This window comes from Suricata suricatta, chromosome 10 (genome assembly GCF_006229205.1).
Source record: "Suricata suricatta isolate VVHF042 chromosome 10, meerkat_22Aug2017_6uvM2_HiC, whole genome shotgun sequence".
Lineage (NCBI taxonomy): Eukaryota > Metazoa > Chordata > Mammalia > Carnivora > Herpestidae > Suricata > Suricata suricatta.
Genome location: NC_043709.1, coordinates 51165958 through 51179878, shown reverse-complemented (window position 1 = coordinate 51179878; position 13921 = coordinate 51165958). Strand labels below are relative to the sequence as shown.

General features: G+C 40.5%; 1 non-coding gene across 1 annotated transcript; it reads left to right on the top strand.

The window, feature by feature from the left end:
- Positions 1–4438: 4438 nt before the first annotated feature.
- Positions 4439–4555, top strand: LOC115305859. The gene has a single exon (XR_003915048.1). It is a non-coding gene; the product is annotated as a small nucleolar RNA SNORA26 (small nucleolar RNA).
- Positions 4556–13921: the final 9366 nt, after the last annotated feature.

Here is a 13921-nt window from a genome sequence, read left to right as displayed (position 1 = left end):
TATTCAGTTGCTTGTAGTCAATGCTTCCTAACTAATATATTGATCTACTCTGTATGATCAGGGAGACTTCCCCAAGAAAGTGCTATTTCAGATCACCAAAGGGTCATCAGGAATTCAGTTTTCAAAGACTGGAGAGAATAGAGTTCCAGGTAGACAGAATAAATGTGTTTGACAGCCCTAAATCAGGAAGGTGCTCAGCATGTTTGAGAAACCAGGATCCCAAAGTGTAGGTGCTGAAGCCCAAAGCAGGTGTTCAGCATCCTGAACACCAGATTCTAGGACCTAACAGCAGACCGATGACTCCACCCCTTTCCTTCTGGAGGATGGGGAAATGCTAGGGGCTGCCACTCTATAAACTGTCCAGGAAATGTCTGGCTTCAGCACTCAAATGTTTCAACTTTCCCACAGCTTGCTGGTGGCATAAGTTATGTCTGGACTTTCAGTGACTGTCCCACTTGTGGGATGCGGTTGCCCCATCTGCCTGTAGCTATCGTGAGGAGTGACACAGAGGTTAGCAGAGCCTTTGGCATACTGTAAACTCACATAACCCTCCTTGTGTTGGTAAGTACGCACAGGGACTTGGAGGTGGCAAAGAGCACAGAGAAAAATCTGCGGAGGTGTGTGCATGAGCAGATACACTTAAAATATTTTTGTAAGAGACTTGGATGATTCCCCAAATGATAAGAATAATGAGAAGAGCAAAGTCATCAGGAGCACTGGTATAATTGCAGTTTTAATGATTTGAATTCGATCAGCCTCCCTGGTGTGGCCTGGGTGCCTGATGATTCCTACAATAATGGCACTGAAAGGAATAAGGCTGTCAGAGCCATTATCATCACCGAGTTTACCAACAGAGTCTCTGTCATTGGACTCAGCGCCAGGAGGGGGAGGGGCGCAGGGCTTTACAGAACAGATGTGTACCTCAAAGGGCCATTTAAAGTGCAGTTATGCAATCAATGGTAGTAACTCTCTGTAATTTGTGGGAGGAAGGACATGAAATCCTGGGCCCGGAGTTAGAAACAAAAAGAAAAGCAAGGAGAGGAGAAGGAAATGGCATTTTAATTATGTTTTTATAATAAATTTATGTGGCACCTGTGGCACCTGTCAGATTATAGAAACATGATATCGTTAGTCTTCCTAATGGCCATGTTAGTCACCCAGAGAAGATGAGATTGAAGTAATGAAATGTCTAAGTGGCTTGTCCACGGCCTGAATGAACTAGAGGCACCATGGAAGTAAAACCAGCACTGTTGATTTAATGAGTGGCTCTCTTTCACCTTTTCTTCTGGGTTTTAACTCCTTGACCCAGACTGGGCAGGGCATAAAAGAGTTGGGGGTGGGGAAAACTGCTGTTGGCATTGTGATATTCAGATGGAAATCCCCAGCATGATTTGGTCAGCTAATAATCTTTTTTTTTTTAATGTTTATTTATTTTTGAGACAGAGAGAGACAGAGCATGAGCAGGAGAGGGACAGAGAGAGAAGGAGACACAGAATCGGAAGCAGGCTCCAGGCTCTGAGCTGTTAGCACAGAGCCCGACGTGGGGCTCAAACCCACAAACCAGATCATGACCTGAGCCAAAGTCAGATGCTTAACTGACTGAGCCACCCAGGCACCTGAGAAGGTGGGATGCCTGAGTGGCTCAGTTGGTCTCACAGTTCAAGGGTTCAAGCCCCATGTCTGGCTCTGTGCTGACAGCACAGAGCCTGAAGCCTGTTTTAGGTTCTGTGTCTCCCTCTCTCTCTGCCCTTCCCAGTTTGCTCTCTCTCTCTCTCTTGCTCTCAAAAATAAATATTTTAAAAAATTAATAATCTAGAAAGGATGATTTCTGAATCTATGCTGGAGGTTTTGGTCGATTTTTGAGTGTCTCACTTGGGCTGGAATGGGCATTTGCAGTCTTCCGCTTAGCGCTCCCCCATTCTCTCATTCATTCGACACACATGAGCTGAGTACCAATGACATGCTGGGCACCGTGCGAGGCACTGGGGTAAAGTGAACAAAGGGGGAGAATACCAGAGTGTGGCATCTGCTACACGAAGCAGACCAAGGGAACGGGAAAGAATCAGGTGAGCACAGAGGGTGGGGTGTCTCTGGGTGCGGTAGCTGGGGAAGGAATCTTTCACACATGAAATAGGAGCAAAGCCCTGTGGGTAAACTGGGGACTGATTCCTAGTGGAGAAGTCTGCAAGCACAAAGACCCTGGCATAGGAACAGGAGAGGCAGGGAGGAACCAGAGCGGGTGGATTTCAGGAGGAGGGTGGGTGGTGGAAGATGCCATCGGAGAGCGTTCACTCAGGAGCACGGTGGGCGGGTCCACGTGCTAGGTGCTGTTTCAGAGACAAGTTCCACGTCTTCCTCCTTTTGTCGGTTCTGTTGCAAGATTCTCCAGAATCACAGATTTGAAGAGAGAAAACGCCCTGCCCCAGTAGGCCTCTCAGTCTTCTGTTTCCTGCCTGTTCTGCAGGGAGGTGCTTCCTGACCTCATTTTGCCTTAATGCACTTTGATAGAAAAAAATCTCTAAGATGTTTATTCCATGCTATTTTTAAGGCAGTTTATGAAATAGGAATGAATAGCAACACAGTCTGTTCCACGGCGTCTCTAGTAACCAAATGCTCCCTTACTTGGCATATTTCGGCTTCCACAAAGGGGTTCTAACTGAGAGGTGTTTTGCAAAATCAGCTGTTAGCACTCTGAGCGCCCTTTGGACAAATACTTTGTTAGTACAGTGGGCTTCTACGTATAAAGTGATCCTGACAAGGGTCTCTGACCAGTCTCTCTGTGACCCCTAACAAGTCACACTGCAGAAGGCCTCCATCCAAAGGGAATCGGCACAGATTTGTGCGCTTATGGATTCAGTTTCTGTGTATAAATACAAACCACTTAACTTAATTCCTGGATCAAAGGATATGTACGACTTCTTATTTCTGCTGTGGCCAAAGCAGTGATCATGTGCTGAACCTCAAAAATCTCAAAAAGACTTGCAAGTCAAATATTATTTGCTTCTTGTTGTGATTCCCTTTTGGTTGAGATTTTTAGGGTCACTTGAACCTATGTGGGTAATACTGGGTCCGCCTCCACTATTTGAGCCTAGCTGTGTGGAAAAGTTTAGTAGGAGGCACTGAGGACCGTTGATGATGAAAGATGATCTCCATCTCTTACTACTGTTGATGCCTTGAGCAGATCGAGGCCACATCTTTGCTGTTGTTTCCTGCTGCATCTAGCATACTGCCTGCCATATAGTACATGCTCATTAAATGTTTGTGGAGTGAATGAAATGTTAACAAAAATAGGAACTACAGTGAATTAGTTATAATTAAGACAATTTTCTCTTTGTACAAGATAAGCCAATTAAAATTTTTTCTGAAATGGGGCACCTAGGTGGCTCAGTCAGTTAAGACACCGTCTTCAGCTCAGGTCATGATCTCATGTTCATGGGTCAAGCCTCGTGTCAGGCTCTGTGCTGACAACTCAGAGCCTGGAGCCTGCTTTGGATTCTGTATCTCCCTGTCTCTCTGCCCCTCCCCCCTCAAGCTCTGTCTCTGTCTGTCTCAAAAATAAATAAAACGTTAAAAGAAACTAAAAAATGTTTTCCCAATATATTCTGTAGTACTTCATTTACTTTTTATTGTCAAAAATGGCTTTATAATCACCTAATTTTACAAATGTATGAGTGTGATGATATTGTAATATTGTTTTCCTCATTCAGTCACTTTTTCCCTCCCTCTGCCCTCCAGCCCTCCAGCCCTCTGCTCTGGCCCAGTAATACATGTAAGTAAGAGCCTGAATTTCAGAGGCAACATCTCAGTTCCTATCCTAGCACTGTCCCTGTGTGGTATGACCTTTGGAAAGTTTAATAAATTTTCTGTGCCCTAGTCTCATTTGTAAAATGAGGATAGCAAAACCTACCTCAAAGAGAATGAGAATTAAAGGAACTAATCCGTGTAAAGTGAGTAAAGAAGAGGGTCTGTTGCCTGCTCACATCTGTATATATGGACTGGCTGTGGGCAAAGGCTCAGGGCCGCTCCCAGCGAGGCAGCTGACTCCCTCCAGAGAGAGTGATCTGGACAAAGAGGAGGCAAAGAGAAGGGAGCTGCACTGCCTTTTGTAATTCTGTCTCCAGTCCTTGTAACATCACATAGAGTTTTAAATATGTTTATATTGATTTCTAAATGGCTACATTTGAAATAGCTTCAGAGTTTCCAGTCTTGGTTAAAAGGTAACCATCTGTTTGTATATGCAGCCACCAAGAGTTCTCAGATTTATTTTATTTTTGAGAAAACAAGTATTTAATCTACCTATAATTTATTACTATGTATAAGGGTCTAACAGTATTTCTCCTTAATGACTGGACAGTTATATGGCCAAAATTAACTGTGTCATCTACCCTTTATTCTGATTTGAATTTGTATCTTTATCACTAATTGCTGTAACACATAATAAGTCTTATACCTCCACAGTGCCTTAAGAGGCTAACACAGAAGGGTAAAGGAAGTCTCCATAAAACCCAGGGAAGAGACTAAAACTCCTCTCTGGATCCTGTCTGGAGTCACAGCTGAAGCAGAAAACAAAACAAAACAAAACAAAACAAACAAAAAAAAAATAAGTCTTATACCTCCTCTCCAGTCTCGGTGGTTTGATGTTATAAGAGATTATTGAGGCGCCTGGGTGGCTCAGTTGGTTAAGCGTCTGACTTTGCTTCAGGTCATGATCTCACTGTTCTTGAGTTCAAGCTCCATGTTGGGCTTTGTGCTGACAGTATGGAGCCTGCTTTGGATTCTGTGTCTCCCTCTCTCTCCCTCCTCCCCACTTGTGCTCTGTTTCTCTCTCTTAAAGATAAAAAAACTTTTTTAAAAAACATTAAAAAAACAAAAGAATATTATTTTGGGGGGGGGGGTGGGAAACTGTCCGTGTGGGTGTCTCTGGGTGGAAGCTCTCCTAGGTGCCTCCTTCCAACCAGTGATGCAGGGACCAGACCCCTTCCATCTTGTGCCCTTTCCGTCTTCAACATGAGGCTTCTAGGCCTGCCTGGGTAGTTATCACTTTTCTAGTAAGCAGCAAGATTTGGAAAAGTACCTGGAAAATCAAGCATGTAAGAATTCCCTGGGTCAGGCTTGGAGGTGGCAAGCCACATTCCCATGTGCATCTCATAAGCCAGAGTTCAGAAGGAAGCTCACCCCTAACAGGGGGGAACAGTAGTGGCCTGGCTGGTGCCGCTGATCCATTTGTGAGTTTCTGTGCTCTTGTTTTGATTATAATGATTTTATGATACATTCTGATGTTTCTTAAAGAATGTCCTCTTCACTGGTTTTCTTTTTCTTTTTTTCTTTTAGGGGGCATTATCCTTCTATATAAAGCTTAAATCCATTTTATTTATTTCCAAATCAAAATGAAATTACCATAACAAAATCCTGGGAGATTTTAATTGAAAATGTATTCAAGTTAATATCATTTGTATAAGAGGTGATATTTATATGCTGTTAAGGCCTCGCAACCAAAACATGTACCTTTTTCTTTTTTTAGGTATTATGTGCCGCCTTAAGATTGGACTACGGAAAAGACTGAACAGGATCAGGAAGTTTCATGGCTGAGTTTTCATTTTTGTTCTTTTTTATTTAAAAAATGTTTTTTTATTGATGTTTATTTATTTTTGAGAAAGAGAGACAGAGTATGAGCAGGGGAGGGGCAGAGAGAGATGGAGACAGAATCCGAAGCAGGCTCCAGGCTCCGAACTGTTCAGCACAGAGCCCAAAGTGGGGCTCGAACTCACGGACTGTGAGATCGTGACCTGAGCCAAAGCTGGATGTTTGACTGAGCCACTCAGATGCCCCTCCCCTCTTTTTAAATGTTTGTTTATTTTTGAGAGAGAGAATCTTTTTAAAATTGAAGTATAGTTTACCTATGGTTAAATGGACAGATCTTAAAGCCCTATCAAGATAGTGAACATTACCATCACCTCAGAAGATTCTCTTTTGCCTCTGCCAGTGGATCCTCACCACAAAGGTAACTATTGTTCTGACTTTCAGCACCAGAGAGTTAGTAGTGCTTATTCTTGAACTTTGTATAAATGGAAAAATATAGTAGGTGATTTTTGTGGATAACGTTTCTTTTGCTCCAAGTGGAGAGTCGTTTATGTTGTTACCTTTGTCAGTTAATTCCTTCCTTTATATCACTGAGTAGTGTTCCTTTGTATGGATGTACCACAGTCATTTATTCCTTCTTGTGTTAAATGATATTTGGGTTGTTTCAGTATGTTGCTATTATGCTTAAAGCTGCAACAGATATCCATGTGCAAGGCTTTCTGTGGTCATATGTTTTTATTTTTCTTCAGAAAATACTTAGGAGTAGAATTCCAGGGTGACAGGATAGAAATATGTTTACCTTTATAAGAAACTGACGATTTTCTAAAGTGCTGGTGTCATTTTAAACTCCCACCAGCCATGTTCTGTCTCCATTAACAATTGCTGCACATTACAGCCTCACCAAAACTTGCTGTTGTCAGTCTTCTTAATTTTAGCCTTTGAATATGTATACAGTATTTCTTGTATACTGCAACTTTATTGCAGTATAATGTATGTACAGAAAAATGCAGACATTTTTAGTCTATAGTTCAATGAAGTCCAACAAGTGCATAGACTTAGGTCACTACCACCTTGATCAAAATATAAAGAAACGCCCAACAATATAAAACATCCCCACCTCTCACCCTCAGGAACCACTCCCTCGAGGGAGTTCCTCAGCAATCTCCTTTTATTCACTGTAGATTTGTCTTCTAACAGATTCATATGAATGGGCACACAGTATGTATTCTTTTGTGTCTGGCTTCTCTCACTTAGTGTAATATGAGATTTATAAACATTATTGTGTACACGTGTAACATGTTCTCTTTTATAGCTGAATGGAATTTTATATGAATACACTGTAGTTCATCTGTTCATGAATATTTAGTTTGTTTCTTGTTTTTGGCTATTTTGATTAAAGCTAAACATTTGTATATAAAATTTTTTGAACATATATTCTATTTTTCTTGGGTAAATACTTAGAGATGGAATTGCTGCATCATTTAGTAAGTACATGTTTACATGTTTAACATTATAAGAAACTGCCAATATGTCTTTCAAAGTGGTTGTACCATTCAACATTTCTACCATTAATGTATTAGACTTACAGTTGCTTTACATATTTGTCAACACTTGGAGTTATTGGTCTTTGTAATTTTTACCAAAGTAAAGGGCTAGTATTTTAATTTTCATTTCTTTGATGTCTAATTATGTTAAGCACTGTTTTAGGTAATTGTTTGACTTTGAATGTATTCTTTTGGTGAAAGGTCTGTCCAAGTCTTTTGCCTGTGTTCTCTTTATTGGATTGCTGCTTTCGTTATTATAGAGTTGTAGAAATAAGTTTAGACATTCTGGATTCAAGATTTTTATAGATATATTGCAAATATTTACTTCTAGTTTATGAATTGGCTTTTCATTTACCTGATGGTGTCTTTTAAATTTTTGTTTAATGTTTTATTTATTTTTGATACAGAGAGAGACAGAGCATGAGAGGGGGAGGGGCAGAGAGAGAAGGAGACACAGAACCGGAAGCAGGCTCCAGGCTCTGAGCTAGCTGTCAGCACAGAGCCTGACGTGGGGCTCGAACCCACGAACGTGAGATCTGACCTGAGCCGAAGCTAGAGGCTTAACTGACTGAGCCACCCAGGTGCCCCAAGATGGTGTCTTTTAAAGAGCAGACATTTTTTAGTTTTGAAAAAGTCCATTCTCATTTTTTTTTTTTTTATGATTCAGACTTTTTGTGTCCATATAAGTTTGGGAGTGCCTGGGTGGCTCAGTCAGTTAAGGGTCCGGCTTCAGCTCAGGTCATGACCTCACAGTTTGTGGCTTCGAGCCCCATGTCGGGCTCTGTGCTGACAGCTAGCTCAGAGCCTGGAGCCTGCTTCAGATTTTGTATCTCCCTCTCTCTCTGACACTCCCCTGCTTGCACTGTCTCTCTTTGTCTCTCAAAAAAAAAAATTAAAAGAAAAAAAGAAATACTTGTTTGTTATGTTTTGTAACACAAGTTTTTTTAGCTTTATCCAGCATATGGGGTCTGTTTCCATCACTTATTATATTTGTGTACTGAATGAGAATGTATTGCGATTCAGTTTTTTCCATATGGGTATTGATTGATCCAGTATCATTTATTGAAAAGATTTTTCTTTCCCCATTGAATTGCCTCTGTTGAAAATATGGGTCACACTCAACTTTTTATTGTTTCTTTAATATATTTGTCCATTGTTGTGTCAATACCATATTGTCTCAAGTATGTTGTTGTTTTATAGAGACTCTTAAATCAGATAGTGTGAATTTCCCAACATTTTTCTTCATTTGTAGTATTGTTTTAGCCATTCTAAGTCCTTTGCTTTTCCATATAAAGTTTATAGTCAGTCACTAAGTTCTATTTTAAAAAAGACTGCTGAATTATTATTGGTGTCATGTTGGATCTATAAATCTATTTGGGGAGGATGGGCATCTTTAAAAGATAGAATTTTCTACTCCTTTGTCATGATATATCTCTTTATTTAAGTTTTCTTTAATATCTCTGAGCAATGCTTTGCAATTTTCAATGTAAATTCTTACACAATTTTTGTTGAACTTATTCCTAGGTATTCTATGCTTTTTGGTGTTGTTATAAGTGGCATTGTTTAGAAAAATTATATTTTTACTTTCTTGCAGATAATACATAATGCAATTGATTGTATATTGACACTGCATTTAGCAACTTAACTCACTTACTAGTTTTAATGTTTTTATTATAGATTCCTTAGGATTTCCTTTGCAAATAGTGTTATCTGTGAATGAAGACAATTTTGTTTCTTCTTTCCAATTGTATACACTTTATTTCATTTTCTTACCTTATTACAATGGCTGGGCTATCCCATAAAATGTGAAGTAGAAGTGGTAAGAATGGGTGATTTAAGTTTGTTACCAGTCATTAGGAGAATGCCTTAAATATTTCACAAGTATGCATAATGTTACCTGTAACTTTTTCATAGGCATCCTTTTATCAAATTGAAGGAGTCCCCTTCTATTCCTAGTTCACTGTGAGTTTTTATTTATTATTACTATTTTTTTTAATGTTTATTTATTTTTGAGAGAGAGAAAGTGGGAGTGGGAGAGGGGCAGAGAGATTGGGAGACAGAATATGAACCAGGCTCCAGGCTCTGAGTTGTCAGCAGAGAGCTCAACATGGGGCTCAAACTCACCAACTATGAGATCATGACCTGAGCTGAAGTTGAATGTCCAACAGACAGCCACACAGGTGCCCCTCACTGTGAGATTTTTATCATGAATGGATTTTGAATTTTGTTGGATGCTTTTCTTGCAGCTACCCTTGGAAAAATCATCAGGAGTAGATATATTTACCACTGAGTTTTACCTAACCTTAAAGAACAGATTCTTTTTATTGTATTTAAACTTTTCCAAGTCTTAGAAAAAGATTGGAGTCTCCCTAATTCATATTCCAAGTCCAATATAAGTTTAATACTAGACCGTTAAACTGTCTGGAGTGTTTACCTAGGAGTGGAAGTACTGAATTATATGGAAACTGTATGTTTAACTATTTGAGGAACTGGCAAACTGTTTTTTTAAAGTGACTACCCCATTTAAAAATCCCATCAGAAAACTTCTGGGGGGGCACCTGGGTGGCTCAGTCGGTTAAGCCTCTGACTTCGGCCTAGGTCATGATCTCATATTCCTGGGTTCAAGCCCCGCGTCGGGCTCTGTGCTGACGGCTCAGAGCCTGAAGCCTGCTTCCAATTCTGTGTCTCCCTCTCTGCCTCTCCCCACTCATGCTCTGAATCTCTCTGTCTCAAAAATAAATAAAACATTTAAAAAATTAAAAAAAAAGAAAACTTCTGGGGAAGATGGCAGAGTAGGTGAACCCTAAGCCTACCTTGTCCCACAGATACAATAGGTAACACCCACCACTAGATATGACCAAAAGATTGACATAACAGACTTTCCACAGCTAAATGTAAAAAAGAGGCTGCACTGAGGAGGGTAGGAAGGGTAGGGATGGAATTGGGGGCTAATGCGATCACAGGACTATCCCTGGGAGGCAGGGATGACTGGCATGGAGAAGGGAGAGAAACACACCAGGGAGCCCACCTGCGGAAGACAAATACCCATAATATATGGCTTTGAAAATCAGAGGGGCATTACTTCATGTGCTCTTACAATCAGTGGAGCTTATCACCTGGAACTTGAAAAATCAGTGGCCTAGGCCCTGGGAGAGGTCCTGTAGGGCCCTGCTCACCAGACCCTGGTGTTCCAGAGGCGTCTCCTGTGCGTGCTGTATGCACCCTACTGTTGTGACTGAGCCACTTCGGCCTGCAGTCCAGCAGTCTACAGTGGCTCTCTCTGCCTGTTGAGGTCAGGGGTCCATCCCATTGTTGTTAGTGGGCCAGTCTGGGGCTGCCTTGGGCTTGACTCGAGTCAGACCAAGCGTTTGACAGAGATGTGGTAGCACTGAAGTGCAGGGAGATTTCCCTGTGTTGTTCACTGAGAAGCTTTTGTTGGTTGGTGGGGCCTTCACTGAGACCAGATGTCTGCCTCTAGCCCAGTGCTGGAGCTGCAGGCAGGCTGGTGTGTGTGGTTATCTATCCCTCTCCCCAACGCAGGAGTAACATTGGAGTGTGCTGGCCCTTCGTGGAGCTGCTCATATACTGCCAGGCTTGGGGCACTGGGCATATTTAGGGGGCAGGTCCACAGAAGAACATGGGGATGTGATGGGCAGGATTAGCATCATTTGCCCAGGTCTTCTATGGGAGGTGACTTGGAGCTGAGATCTGGCTGGAGGGGTCATGTCCACAATAGACCGTGAGGACAGGGTGTGCTGTTAGCAGGTGAGGTAGTGTTGGTGCTGGGCTGGTTTCCACAGGTGGCTGTGTATCTAGCCTGGGGGGTCCAGGGAAGGAGGCGGTGCCCACCAGTTCGTTTGTTCTTGGAGAAGTCTCTCAATGATCTCCACTTCTCTTAGACGCTCTGAGAAATCTTCCAACTGTAGACCACTGGTGGTTTTCAAACTGCTGCTTCTATATCTCCATGGGGTTGTTTGTTGTGTTGTCTCTTTAAGAGCAGGAACCCAGTTTCCTCTCACACCCACAGCTCTCCCAGAAATACAAACAAAACCCTAAAGAGTAGAAGGAAGGAAATAATAAAGATTGGAGCAGAAGTAAAGTAAGTAGAAATTAAAGAACTCCATAGGATACATCAGTGAAACTAGGAGCAGCTGGTTATTTGAAAGGATCAACAAAATTGATAAACCTTTAGCTGGACCTCATCCAAAAAAAAAGAAAAAGACTCAAATAAACAAAATCAGTTATGAAAGAGGGAAATAACAACCGATACCATAGAAATACAGAGGATTATAAGAGAATATTATGAAAAATTATATGCCAACAAACTCGAAAACCTAGAAGAAATGGATAAACTCCTAGAATCATACCACCTCCAAAACGGAATCAGGAAGAAATAGAAGATTTGAAGAGACCAATTACCAGCAATGGAATAGAGTCAGTAATCTGAAACCTCCCAACAAACAAAAGTCCAGTTTGAATTCTACCAAACATTTAAAGAAGAGCTAATACTTATTCTTCTCAAACTATTCCCAAGGGTAGAAAAGGGAGGAGAGCTTCCAAACTTATTCTACTAGGCTAACAATACCGTGATATCAAAACCATATAAAGACACTACAAGAGAGAGACAAAGAGAACGCATGTGAAATAGTCAATATCTCTAATGAATATAGATGGAAAAAATCCTCCAAAAAAAAATTAGCAAACCAAATCCAACAGTGCATTGAAAAACATCATTCACCATGATCAAGTGAGATTTATTCCTGGGATGTAAGGGTGGTTCAATATTCACAAATCAATCAATGTGATATATCCCATCAACCAAGAGAAAAACCATAGGATCATTTCAACAGATGCAGAAAAAGAATTTGACAAAGTACAACATCCAACATCAATTCTTGATAAAAGCCCTCAACATAGTAGGTTTAGGGGAAACCTCCCTCAACATAATAAAGCCCATGTATGAAAAACCCACAGCTAACATCAGACTCAATGGGGAAAAACTGAGAGCTTTTCTCTGAAGATCAGGAACAAGACAAGGATGTCCACTCTTACCACTTTTATTCAACATAGCACTGGAAATACTAGCTGCAACAATCAGACAACAAAAATAAATAAAAGCATCCAAATTGGTAAGGGAGAAGTTAAACTTAGACTATTTACAGATGACATGATACTATATATAGAAAACTCTGAAGGGTCCACCAAAAAACTATCAGAACAAAAAAATTAATTTAGTCAGGTTGCAAGATACAAAATCAATTTACAGAAATCCATTGTATTTCTACATACTAATAATGAGGTGTCAGAGACAGAAATTAAGAAAACAATCATATTTACAATAGTGCCCAAAATAATAAAATATCTAGGAATAAACAACCAAGGAGGTAAAAGACCTGTACTCTGAAAGTATAAAACATTGATAAAAGAGGGGCTCTTGGGTGGCTCAGTTGGTTAAATGTCAGACTCTGGATTTCAGCTTAGGTCATGATCTCAGGGTTCATGGGTTTGAGCCTCATGTCAAGCTCTGCACTGACAGAGGGGAGCCTGCTTGGTGTTCTCTCTTTCTCTGTCCCTCCTCTGTTGTGCTCTCTTTCTCTCAATAGGAATAAACTGAAAAAAAATTCAAAAAACAGTTGGTATTGTTTATAAAATTTCAAGGAATTGTAATTGAATTTTGTAAATACCGGATATTGGTCATAAGAGCTGGGTGAGTAGAGCTGGGTCAGGCCAACTGTCCTATTCATGGACCACTCCAAGCACATATTCAACTGATGGGAGATAGCCTCCCAAGCTGACCAAGAGCAAATGACCTTGAAGCAAGGGAGAGGGGACAATTAGCTAACCTCCCTAAAATGCACTCCAAGGACATTTTTCAGTTTTCTTATTGTGAATAGATCTAATGCAATTGTGCTGTTAATGTTATCTCTATAATGATTTGAATGACTCTTTCAAAGAAAGCAAACCAGGCTCTTTTTGTTCCTGGATAAGAACTGAAAACTTGGGGTAATCCTAAATCTTTATTTAGGATTAAATAGTTATTTAATTAAATCCTTATTTAGGATTAATTAAAAAATTACTTTTTTCCAGGGCACCTGGGTGGCTCATTTGGGTTAAGTGTCCAACTCTTGATTTTGGCTCAGGTCATGATCTCACAGATGGTGGGATCCAGCCCCGCGTTGGGCTCTGTGCTGACAGCATGGGGCCTACTTAGAATTCTCTCTCTCTGGTTCTTGATTTTATGGTGTCAAATTAAGCTTACAGATTGGTTTAAAAGAAAAAAATGCTTTAAAAAAACAAAAGAAAAAAGCTTTGAAAAGCTCTTCTGCATTTGCAGATCCTGACTTGTAGCTCCCCTTTTTACCTTCCGACCCCCTCCCAGAAAAGCCTTCTTATAAGGGACTGTGGTTGGAATCACTATATTTATTATTATTATATAAAGAAGCATTTCTTAAAACATAAGGAATCTACTCTCTGGTTAATGCTTTTTGAGGAATGCTTATCAGTACAATATTCTTTTTCATGTCTCCCTGAAGAGCTAACCAGGTTTTCCAGGAGACTGACAATCAGTTATACAGGCATTTTCTAAAATGGTGCAGTGTGTATTTAGTGTGTATTTTCTCTTGAGGGAAAATTCTTTTGTTGTTTTGTTTTCCCTCTCCTTTGAGAAGGTAGCTCCTTCTCTGGTATCATCTTAGGGTCACTTAAGCCCAAGCTGCTTTAGGCCATCTTCCATTTTCATGTAGATTTCTTGGCTATTTTGTTTGTTTGTCCAGAAGGACATTTTGTTCTTTGTCCTA